The sequence below is a fragment of the Leopardus geoffroyi genome, chromosome D2, assembly GCF_018350155.1.
Source record: "Leopardus geoffroyi isolate Oge1 chromosome D2, O.geoffroyi_Oge1_pat1.0, whole genome shotgun sequence".
Lineage (NCBI taxonomy): Eukaryota > Metazoa > Chordata > Mammalia > Carnivora > Felidae > Leopardus > Leopardus geoffroyi.
In genome coordinates, this window is record NC_059334.1 from 21365923 (window position 1) to 21378304 (window position 12382).

Here is a 12382-nt window from a genome sequence, read left to right on the forward strand (position 1 = left end):
TGCTGCATTTCACGTGCTTTGTGACCTTGATATCTGCTTTGAGTAGGTATTTGTATCAGAGCCCTTCTCTGTTCTTGATTTAACATTTTTTTCTTTATGATTATTTTTCTAAGTATGCATATGTACCAGCACATGAGATCTCTGGATTCATTTCTTTGACCCAGATATGACTATAGAGATGCTGTAAATTTTTAATTAGTGAACATGGAACATAACAAAAATAAAATAAAAACTAAAACAGAAAGCTTGAAAGTCATCAGATTGTTAAACCAATTCATATTCTTGGTAGGGGTTCTAATTCATTCCCAGAGAAAACAAGGAAGTTATGAGAGTAAAAAAAGTCACATCAAAGGATATGTGACCAGACTCCCTCCAGTGGTAGAATAATTGATATGTTATAAGTAGTAATACTGGCAACTTGCTTTGTTGCCTAGGTAAGACAGTCAGAATTTCACTCTATAGAACGCTACCTAGACAACTTCTAAGTCACTTAGTTTTTCACTGCTGTTTCCCCCTCATTTAGGCCCAATCTTGATTTTTTCCTTAATTTATGTAAGTAGAGTTTATTGATTATTTGTATATATTATCCGGGGCTTCAGAAAAACAGCAGTTGCATCAATTACTACAGTAAGGATAATCCTTCAGGTTTCTGGTTTTTCTTCTCTGCCCTTAGTAAATGCATAATTTTAGTTTTTCCTTACAGCATTTGCCTCTTTTTTGGGTTTGTTTTCCATTTCTGTTAAATTTTTCTATAAGAATCTATTTACTGTTAAATTCTGTTTTTACTAGTTGAAAGCATTTGCCTCATTAACACTTTTAAACATAATTTTATTATTACACGGTAGATAAACTGTATTATTAATTATTAAGCAAGCTGTATTTTATATACATACATTTGAGAAGTACAATCAGTATTTGTGGAAGATTTCTAATAGAAATGTATAGAAATATTGAAGAATTCTCAACAGGAAAAATAGACAGCATCCTTATGGAAGGATAGTGAATGGGAAGGGTGTAAAAGAAAATAATTATAAGTTTTGTGATTGAATTTTCAAGCAAAATGAAAAGTGATAAGGAGTAATTTAAGGATTTTAAGTCTGGGAAATCAGAAGAATCATTGACAGGGAACAAAGGAGAAAGGAAATAATATTTAGACATCATGATGACAGTTTTTTAGACCTCAAATTTTAGACCTCCGTGGACATCCAAATGTATCCTAATCCCTTTTTCAGGGGCACTTTCCTCACAGAAATCATATTCTCAGAGCAGTATTATATACTGCATGTTTCAACATGGATGCCCACAAGAGAACCCACCTACATTCTTTTTAGTCTCTTATTTTGCCTGATTCTCACTCTTCAAAGGGCCACCCATAATCCAATGATAGTATTTTGATACCTATTACTAGATAAAAATTAGCCACTTGATACTTTATAGAGGATTGTGAAATAGAGATTTTTGAGTCATCTGTCTAAAGGTAGTTTTGAAGTCATAGAAGACTTTTCAGAGATATTGAACATAAAAGGGAAAAGAACATTTATGTTAAGACATTTAGAATCTAACAGCGATTTCCTTGGAAACTTAAACATTTAGTAATTCCTCTTATGTTCTGAGGAAAACAGTTCTAGAAGGAGAAAGAGAATTGTTCATAGAACTATATATTCCACCAGGGGAGACTAGAATTTACGTGGAAAAGGCAAGATTAGGATTTGACTTCAGTTTTAGAGTGACCTCTAATCAGCTTTGTGTCTCACCCCTTAAAGGAAAGGAGTGATTACATGTTGGAGAAGGTCAACTTTGAAACCTAAAGATGAAATAAATATACATTCCAGGTTTGTTAAAAATGTAGTCAAGAGCTCTGCATTTTTGAAGTTCCTCCACATCTATGTGAGTTGAACAAAAAGCATCATACTCTGAATCATAGTTTTGTGTGTTTACAACTATTCGCACCAAGATTGTGGTTCATTTTAAAAGGGCTTCTTTGTGAGGAATTTTGCTTATATGCTGTTTATTTAGTGGTTGTGGCAAATATTATAAATAAATCCTTTTGTTTTCTGTAGCCTGTGAGAGTGTTGCTATCTGATAATAGTATAAAAGGCTTGTAGCTTCCCTAGACATGTGCCATTAAAGATAAAGCACATTTTTTTTCAATATCTTTAATGTGATTTTCTTGAAAAACAGTGTCTTTTCTTTTTTAGCTTGAATGATGGTGAATCTGTCAGTATTTAAAATTTTAAAAGCTGATAATAAATGCAACAAGAATGACAATTTTTTAATATTATTATATGATAGGTTCTTAATGATTGATTTTAAAGTTATACCTATGATATAGAAGAGGCATTAGCAAGTTACAGTTCTTGGTCCAAATTGAACACCTGCTGCCAGGTTTTGTAAGTAAAATTTTATTGGAACATAGCTATGCCCATTTGTTTAGATATTGTCTGTGGCTGCTTTCTTGCTAGAAAGGCAAGGTAGCTGTGACAGTAGACCATATAGCTTACAAGCCTTAAAATACTTATTATCTGGTCCTTTAGAGGAAACGTTTGCCAACTCCTAATGTAGAGTATTGAGAAAATAAATTAATCTTTCTTGGTAGGAATGAAAATATTGAAAGAAGAATTTCTGAAAAAAATTGTATAATCATTTTGATTTTATATGTTACTGGGGTCAGGCAGAGAGCAGTAGAAAGCTGGCTAGCTCTGTATGGAGTCAATCAAAATGGGTAGTGATCTATGCCATTGGGTCTGATAGGCAGTGAAAGAAGCAAGCCCTAATTTTAAGTTAAAATCTAGTCCTCGTATAAATAACTTTAGAAAGAAATACTAGTTATGCATTAATATTTCCAGGTACACTTAACAATTCTATCAATAGATAGGTTTTAGAGTGTCAAAGATAATGATGTGGACTTTGAGAAGTATGGATAGTTATGATGTGTACTACTACAACAGTTGTGTGTACATCATATTCTTCCTTGTAAACCAAATTCTCATTGAAAAATGTCAAGGTGTTACTCCTCTTTCTGTCTTTCATAGTCTAATGTAGTGCTTCTAAATCTGTATTTTGGTTTTTATTTTCAATATTCAATCTATCACTGAATGATACTTTATAAAAATATAATAAAAGTAATTATTAGAAAAGTAAAATTTAAAAAGTCCAAAAAAAAAAAAGATTCAACAGATATGAAAATCTCTGTCAAATTCCTATTAAAGTTTCCAAATGTTTAATCCTAATTTTTTTTATCTCATCAGAGCCTGGTAAGTAGTTTACAGGCCGTACTTTGAGTATAATAGCTTGAGGACAGTGCCATTCTATTCTTGTTTGATTAATTTTTAGGCACTAAACTTAACCAGTTTGCTTCCTTTTGTTCTTTTATTTACATGTAATTTTTACTGTTTATTTGTACATGTACTCCAACTTTAGGATCTGTGTTAAGAACAGAAAAAAAAAAAGGATACAAAAATGAATATAACTTGGATCCTGCATTTAAAGGATTCACTGGCATTTAGGGAGACAATAAATTTAAATAGATAAATATAATAACATGATGATACTATAATAGAGTGTAGAGGAGAAAGTAGGTAATTCTGTCTTGAGTGTCTCAGATGGCTTCACAGAGGAAGCAAAAAATTTTTTCTGGATATTAAAATAAAAATAAAAATTTTCCAGGAGAAGTGGAATAAGGGCATTTCTGATAGAGATAAGAGCATATATAAAGGTGTAAAATCATGTATGTTCTAGCAATATATAACATTTGGTATTGATGGAAAAAGAAGTGTTTGTTATGAGAAAATAAGATGAAAACTAGTTAAGGCTACCTAGATTATGCCATGGTTAGGAGTTTGAATTTATCTTGTCTGAAATCTTGTTAATAAATTTCAAAGCTTGTAATTTTTAGAGAACCTTTTTTTTTAACATTTTGCAGAACTCCAACAAGTAAAAGTAGCTTTTAATTAGTATATATTTATCCTGTAATTTTAAACTTAACAGCATTTTCCCAATAAAGTCAATAAGTGGATATAGTAAGAAATGAAAATTAGCAATTATACATGGAAGTTGCTATTTTATATCGGCCTCAATATCCACTTATGTATTTTATTTTTATTGTATTATGCGTAGGAAATTCTACCTCATAGAAATAAGTAGTGACAAATGCTAATGTTTATAAACTCATTTTGCTTTCTCAGGATACTCTTCAAATAAATTGATCCAGACTAAATAGAAATAGTAAGTTGTTTTTTTTTCAGAGTTGAATCAAAAAGTAAATAGTCCTTTTGGAGGGAGGTGATCGAATCTGTTCGTCAGTTCATTTTTTTAATTGTTCAGTGAGAAAATAATGTATCTTATAATATTCTGAAATATTTTTGGTAACATTTTTTTTAAAAACCTTATACCTTTGTGCTGATCTCTTAAAATTTCAGAAGAGTTAAATTTATTTTACTTGCATGATTAATCTTAACTTTAAGGATCAGTTTCGTTACTGACAATTCATCTGCATTTATAAGCTCGGTAACATTGTGACTATTATCAAATTGAGTTTCTTCAGCTTATTAAAGACCTCAATAATCAAATTAGTTTGCTCATTATATTTGAAAGATGTTTATCAAACGTTTTTTTTCCTATATTTATTGAAGTATAGTTGATATACAATGTTACGTTAGTTTCAGGTATACAACATAGTGATTCCAAAACTGTGTACTTTATGCTATGCTCACCACAAGTGTAGCTACCATCTGTCACTATTCAACGCTATTACAATACCACTGACTATATCTATGCTCTTTGCTGTAGGTTTCATCCCCATGACTTATTCATTCCATAACTGGAAGCCTGTACCTCCCACTTCCCTTTACCCATTTTACACATCCCTATACCCTCCTCTCCTATGGCAACTATCAGTTCTCTGTATTTTGTTTCTGTTTTTTGTTTATTCATTTATTTTTTAATTCCGCATATAAGTGAAGTCATATTGTATTTGCCTTTCTTTGATTTATTTCACTGAGCATTAATTATATCCATGTTGTAGCAAATGGCAAGATCTCATTCTTTTTTATGGCTGAGTAATACTCCATTGTATAGGCTTCCATATCTTGGCTATTGTAAATAATGGTAAAATAAACATAGGTGTGCATATGTATATCTTTGTTAGTGCTTTTGATTTCCTTGGGTAAATAGCTAATAGTGGAATTTCTAGATTGTGTGGTGTTTCTATTTTTAATTTTTATTAAAGTGTTTTTAAATTAATAAAGTATTGTTTCTTTTTTAATTTTTAAAATTCATTTTTGTTTTATTTTGTTTTTTTAGATATAATTTATTGTCAAGTTAGCTAACATATGGAGTATACAGTGTGCTCTTGGCTTTGGGAGTAGATTCCCATGATTCATCACTTAACATACAACACCCAGTGCTCATCCCAACAAGTGCCCTCTTCCATGCCCTATCACCTATGCCCCCCCCATTCGTCAGTTTGTTCTCTTATTTAAGTGTCTCTTAAGGTTTGGGGCGCCTTGGTGGCTCAGTCAGTTAAGCATCTGACTTTTAATATTGGCTTAGGTCATGATCTCACAGTTTCGTGACTTCAAGCCCCACCCTCGGGCTCTGTGCTGACGTCGTGGAGCCTGCCTAGGATTCTCTCTCCTCACTCTCTGCCCCTCCTCCACTTATGCTCTCTGTCTCTCTCTCTCTCTCTCTCTCTCTCTCTCAATATAAATAAATAAACATTAAAAAAAATTTTAAAGTCTTATGGTTTGACTCCCTCTGAGTTTGTAACTAAATTTTTTTCCTTCCCTTCCCCCACGGTCTTCTGTTAAGTTTCTCAAATTCCATATATGAGTGAGAACATATGATATCTGTCTTTCTTTGACTGACTTACTTTACTTAGCATAATACCCTTCAGCTTCATCCATGTTGTTTTAACTGGCAAGATTTCATTTTTCTCATTGCCAAGTAGTATTCCATTGTGTGTGTGTGTGTGTGTGTGTGTGTGTGTGTGTGTGTGTAATATACACATTCAAAGCAATCACAATCAAAATAGCACCAGCATTCTCCTCAGAGTATTACTTGTTTCTTTGAAACATATCTTTTTTCAAGATAAGCACCTAAGTTTGGTATGAAAGATAAATTTTGAAATTTTTTATTCATAGCATTATAATTAGCTCAGAAAGAAACTCCTTCAATTTAAACCATGGTCTATATGCGATTACTTAAAACTATTTTGAAATATCTTAATATCCAGTTCTTATTAATAAACAATTACTACTTAATAAAGTTGGCAATAGCTTTTATGGGAGCTACCATTCCTGAGATTTAAAAAATTTTATCTCTACTCCTTAATAGAGGTGTCTCAATATTTCTGACAATTTAGTTGATGATGTGTTAAAAACCTGATTTAGACATTAAAATTTTCTTCCTCATTGTGCGTTGTTTTAGCATTCTTAAATTTATCTGTTTGAGAAACTTCTACAAAAGTAAGTGGAAAGATCTGCCACATTCATATTCTCATTCAGTTAAATTGGAAGGATTTATCTCTGCATTTTCAGACATGTACCAATGTTTTATTCCAGTTTTTTGATAACAGTTTACTAATTTAACATATTTGTTACAATGTCAAAAATGCAAGATTTAATAAGCCTAAGTAAAAATCTGTTGGCTGTGAGTAAACTGGAAGTGAGAGATATAAAAAAGGAGCTGTTGGTGATGACTAAATTTGCAAATTGGGAGATTTGATGTATTTTGATACCAGCAAATAAAGTAGTTTGTTAGTTGGAAGAAATGTGAAGTAGTAGCCTTAATAACAAGCTATTAAATAAAGCTTTTTCTGGACAACTTGGTTGCCTGTGTAATACCTAGATGGAGATGACCAGAAGGCTGTTAGAAATGTCCATCTGTGTCTCATAGGCAGGGAGTTTGAGGATAAAGATGAAAGTTTGGTAGTCCTTTTCAAGATGGTTTTCTGTTCCTCCTATTTGTCCTTTATTAGGTTTTCTTTACTTTACCCTGTAGTCAATCTTTGGATCCATGTCAGATTGTTCAACTGCTCAGTAGAATAAGTAAATTTGAATGCTGGTGTCTTTTATGTGGGGTCTAAAAGGAGCATTTGAAAATTAATTACTTTTGATATAATTAAATTTGGCTTGGGTGTGGTTATTTCAGGCAGTTGACATGGAAGAAACACAATTGGCCTAAACTCTGTACTTGATAGATTTCCCCTTATTTTGACTGGAAAGGGAATAAGTATATGATTTTCTGTGTTTACTGTGGAAATATACTGGATTAATTTTTCCCTCTTTGGCAACATAGGCTTTAGTGCATAAAATAAATTAACTGTTGGGAATTCAAATTAGCAGAAAAATAATGACACTGGAGCCCAAAGATAAACTAAAATTTTCACCAAAGGTATTTCTAAGGCTTTCATACTGAATGTATATTTCTAAGATTTTCTTTTGACTTTGAATCCACTAATTTTAATGTTCTCTAGGGTTTTTATTGAATGGCTAGCCTAAATAGAACATGGTCTTTCTTACACTTAATTTTTTTTTGGCTGATTCTTTGTGTTTAAACTTAGATAAGCCTGACATTTTAATAAATATGATTTTTGTATAACTTCTTCAAACTGTGATAGGCTGAGGGTTGAGAATATTTATATATTGTTCTTTTCTATTACAATTCACTGTATCCAATATTAATTTCCATGAAGCTTGATGTACCTTTTTTGGTTGTTTTTTTAGTGATTTAAAAAAAAAGAAAACATAATCACTAAAGAATGGTGGTTCTGGGATTTGCTGTTTATGCTACTTGTTTTGCTAAAAGCTTTCCTCATTTAAATTCCAGTTACACAGTTTACAGTGATAAAATTCAAGGTCAAAATAGTGATAAATAGTCCAAAAACAATCTAACCACCTCTACCAGAATTTTTATTCTGCACCATGTATTTTAAAAGTGTATCTTCATCTGTGTGAATATTTCTGAGAGCTTCACAAATATTTCAAAAGCTTCGCATGGTCAACAATGAACTTTTTCTTCACTGTACTTCTAATAATTAGAATATTTTTTCCAGCTTTTTGCCTGTATTATTAATACTTTACAACTTTAGCTATCTAACATACAAAATCCTCTTGGTTTCATTATAATGTATTAATATTTTAATGAAAATCTTAAATATATTTCCCTGGATATATGCATGATGCTATTTAGCAAAAATAATGTATGTGTGTGTGTTTTATTTACTTATTTTCATTGCACTTTAAAACACAGAAATGCTATCCTTTAAGCCTGACATGAAATCTAAACTCACAAAACACATTAATCAAAGAATAATTATTTTCTCTACAATAGGGTTTCTCTGTCGTTTCTCTAGTTTCTTATAATTGTTTCCTTCAGGAGAATTTGACAGAAAGGCAAAATGGCACTGAAATGTAATATAAACTAAATTGTCTTGAATCATGGTTTCTTAAATTATCTATGAAAATTTTATCTATGAAAGTATATATTAGACACTGGAAATTCAGATATTTTTAGCTTCATCTATTTGTAGGTAATTTCAAAGGTAGCTAAATTGTAATTGTGCTGACAAATTTCAAAAGCACTCAGAATGCTGTACTTGTATCATTTACCTAGGAGTTTGCAAAGCTTGTCCAGCTTTCTGTCAACATTTCTGTATTTCTTTTCTTTGAGCACACAAATCTCTTATGAAATGTTAAAAGCACTGTTTTTAATTTTTTTAATTTTTATTTTTTTTAAATTTTTTTTAATGTTTATTTATTTTTGACAGAGAGACAGAGCATGAGCAGGGGAGGGGCAGAAAGAGAGGGAGACACAGAATCTGAAACAGGCTCCAGGCTCTGAGCTGTCAGCACAGAGCCCGACGCGGGGCTTGAACTCACACTCACAGACTGCGAGATCATGACCTGAGCGGAAGTCGGACGCTCAACCGACTGAGCCACCCAGGCGCCCCAAAAGCACTGTTTTTAAGTAAAACGTGACTCTTAAGAAAGCTAGGTGTAATAGTGTAAGAAAAGAGAAAGGAAAAAAAAATTTTGCCCAGAATTGTTTTTGTCAGATTAAAATGTAGTTTTGTAAAATGTTTGCACTAAGTAATGTTATTATACTAACAGTATAAGGTATCATAATTTATTTTGGTGCCAGAATTCATTTTAATTGCTTTTAAAATTTTTATTGTCTTGTATTATCACTGAGGGTCTGCACATGGCTGATTTTCATTTTTCTGTTGTACTGTACTACTTTTGGGGGGGGGGATATTATGCACTTTACTTTTATAATGTAAGAACTTTCAAAAGTTTTATGTAAATACCATGGGTATATTGTGTATGAACCCCAGAGTAATAGAACTTCTATTAATATTTATTTTTATCTCAGCTAAAATAAGAAAAAAATGCTTAATCTTATATATATAGACAGAGATTAATTTCAGGTATATCAAACTGTCATGTATACTGAATGTGCTGGAGATACCTTTATATAATTGGTATACGGAATTGAGAAATGAAAAATATTAGTATTGGGTGCCTGGGTGACTCAGTCAGTTAACTGTCTGACTCTTACTTTTGGCTCAGGTCATGGTCTCACTGTGGGTTCAAACTCTGCCTTGGGCTCTGTGCTATGTTGGCATTGGGCCTGCTTGGAATTCTCTCCCCCTCTCTCTCTGCCCCTGTCCCACTCCTGCTCTCTCTCTCTCTCTCTTTCTCAAAATAAATGAATTAACTTAAAAAAATGAGTTGGGATGAGCACTGGGTATTGTATAGAAACCAATTTGACAATAAATTTCATATTAAAAAATAGTAATTAAAAGAAATGAAAAATATTAGTGTTTCGTAAGACACGGTGTACTTTTTCCATTCTGATATACTTATTCTATTGTGATCTCTTTTCCTATGTGACACCCTTAAAACAAGATATCTAGATCAAATTCAGAGCTGGTTGTTTGAACTGCTATATCACAAAATATTAAGCCAAGATTATCAAAATAAAATCACATATTCATATATATCTATTACTAATAAGTAAAAATAAATTATTTTAAAATATATATTTTATGTTTTTATTTTTCCAGTATATAATGCTCATAACATATCAGTAAGGTTGTATGTATATATAATTTCTAAAGAGTTGACTGCAATTATATACATTCTCAACATTTTTGTATATAGGGGCACAAGATCAAAAAACTTTTAACAACAAATTTTTATTCTATTTTTACACATCTTGCTTTGTACAACAAGCCATATCTGTAATAAATGAATCCACCCAACATTCAGGGGTGGATATTATTATATCACATAATTATATACTCTTTATTTATTTATTTATTTATTTATTTTTCAACGTTTATTTATTTTTGGGACAGAGAGAGACAGAGCATGAACGGGGGAGGGGCAGAGAGAGAGGGAGACACAGAATCGGAAACAGGCTCCAGGCTCTGAGCCATCAGCCCAGAGCCTGACGCGGGGCTCGAACTCACGGACCGCGAGATCGTGACCTGGCTGAAGTCGGACGCCCAACCGACTGCGCCACCCAGGCGCCCCTATATACTCTTTATTTAATGTTTATTCATTTTTGAGTGACAGAGAGAGATAGAGCATGAATGGCGGCGGGGCAGAGATTGAGGGAGACACAGAATTCAAAGCAGGCTCCAGGCTCTGAGCTGTCAGCACAGAGCCGAACGTGGGGCTCAAACTGTGGACCATGAGAACATGACCTGAGTTGAAATCAGACACTTAACTGACTGAGCCACCCAGTCGTCCCTATATACTCTTTCTTTAGCATCAAAAACATTTCTGAAACATATTTTTTATTAAGATATAATTGGCATAACACTATATTAGTTTCAGTTATTCCAGGTAATGATTTGATATTTGTATATATTGCAAAATGATGGCCATAGTAAGTCCAGTTAACATTCATCACCATACATAGTTATACATGTTTTTCTCCTGATGAGAAACTTCAAGATCCACACTCATGCTACTTTTTTTTTTTAATTTTTTTTTTAACGTTTATTTATTTTTGAGATAGAGACCATGAATGGGGGAGGGTCAGAGAGAGGGAGACACAGAATCCGAAACAGGCTCCAGGCTCTGAGCTGTCAGCACAGAGCCCGACATGGGGCTCGAACTCACTGACCGCGAGATCATGACCTGAGCCGAAGTCGGCCGCGCAACCGACTGAGCCACCCAGGCGCCCCTCATGCTACTTTCAAATATGCAGTATAGTAGTATTAAGTATGGTCACCATGATGAACATTCTATTCCATGACTTACTCATTTTATAACTGGAAATGTATACTTTTTGACCCCCTTCACCCATTTTTCCACCCCACTCCATTCCACTCCACTGCCTCAGGAAACCACCAGCTCATTTTTTTTTTTTTTTGATTATACATATGTCGTTTGTCTTTCTCTGTCTGACTTATTTCACTAGTGTAATGCCCTTAAGGTCCATCCATGTTCTCACCAATGGCGAGATTTCATTATTTTTTTATGTCTGAGTAATTATTCATATATATATCTATATCTATCTATCTATACATATATAGATAGATAGATAGATAGATAGATAGATATAGATATATCACATTTTGTTTATTTATTGGGTTTCCATGTCTTAGCTGTCATAAATAATGCTGAAATGAACATGGAGGTGCAATATCCTTTTGAATTAACCTTTTTGTTTCTTCAGATAAACTACCAGAGGTGAAACTGCTGGATCATATGGTACTTCTATTTTTAATTTTAGGGGGAACCTCCATATTGTTTTCCATAGTGATTGCACCAATTTACATTGCCACCAACAGTGCCATCCAGGTGCCCCTCTGCTCAGTTTTAATCAGATTATTTTTTTTCTAGTAAGTTGTGTGGGTTCTTTATATATTTTGAATATTAACCCCTTATCAGATATATGATTTGCAAACCTTTCATTCAGTAGGTTTTGTTTTTTCATATTGTTGATGATGATTTTCTTTGCTGTACAGAAGCTTTTTAGTTTGATGTAGTCCCATTTGTTTATTTTTGCTTTTGTTACTTTTGCTTTTAGTGTCAAATCCGAAAGATCATCGCCAAGACCAATATCAGGAAGCTTACTGACTATGTTTTATTTAGAGTTTTATGGTTTCAGATCTTCCATTCAAGTATTTAATCCATTTTGAGTTACTTTTTGTGTGACATAGGATAGTGAAACTGTCCTTTTCCTGTTGTATGTTCTTGAAACCTTTTTCACAAATTAATTGAACATATATGTGCAGTTTTATTTCTGACCTCTCTATTCTGTTCTATTGATCTTTGTGTCAGTATTAGTGCCAATACCATACTGTTTTAATGATTATAGCTTTGAAATGTAGTTTGAAATCAGGAGTGTGGTGTCTCTAGCTATG

The 12382-nt window shown here is 32.7% G+C and overlaps 1 protein-coding gene across 3 annotated transcripts in view; it reads left to right on the forward strand.

Annotated features, from left to right (window-relative positions):
• The window catches only part of PHYHIPL (phytanoyl-CoA 2-hydroxylase interacting protein like), an 88012-nt gene that overhangs the window by 4864 nt on the left and 70766 nt on the right, over positions 1-12382 (forward strand). The window contains exon 1 of one of the 3 annotated variants that reach the window (XM_045437464.1): positions 4179-4224. The exons of the other annotated variants lie outside the window; for them this stretch is intronic. The gene's annotated coding sequence lies outside the window, so the exon portion shown is untranslated. Of the gene's footprint in view, positions 1-4178; positions 4225-12382 lie in introns of those variants that run through there. 3 annotated transcript variants of the gene reach the window in all.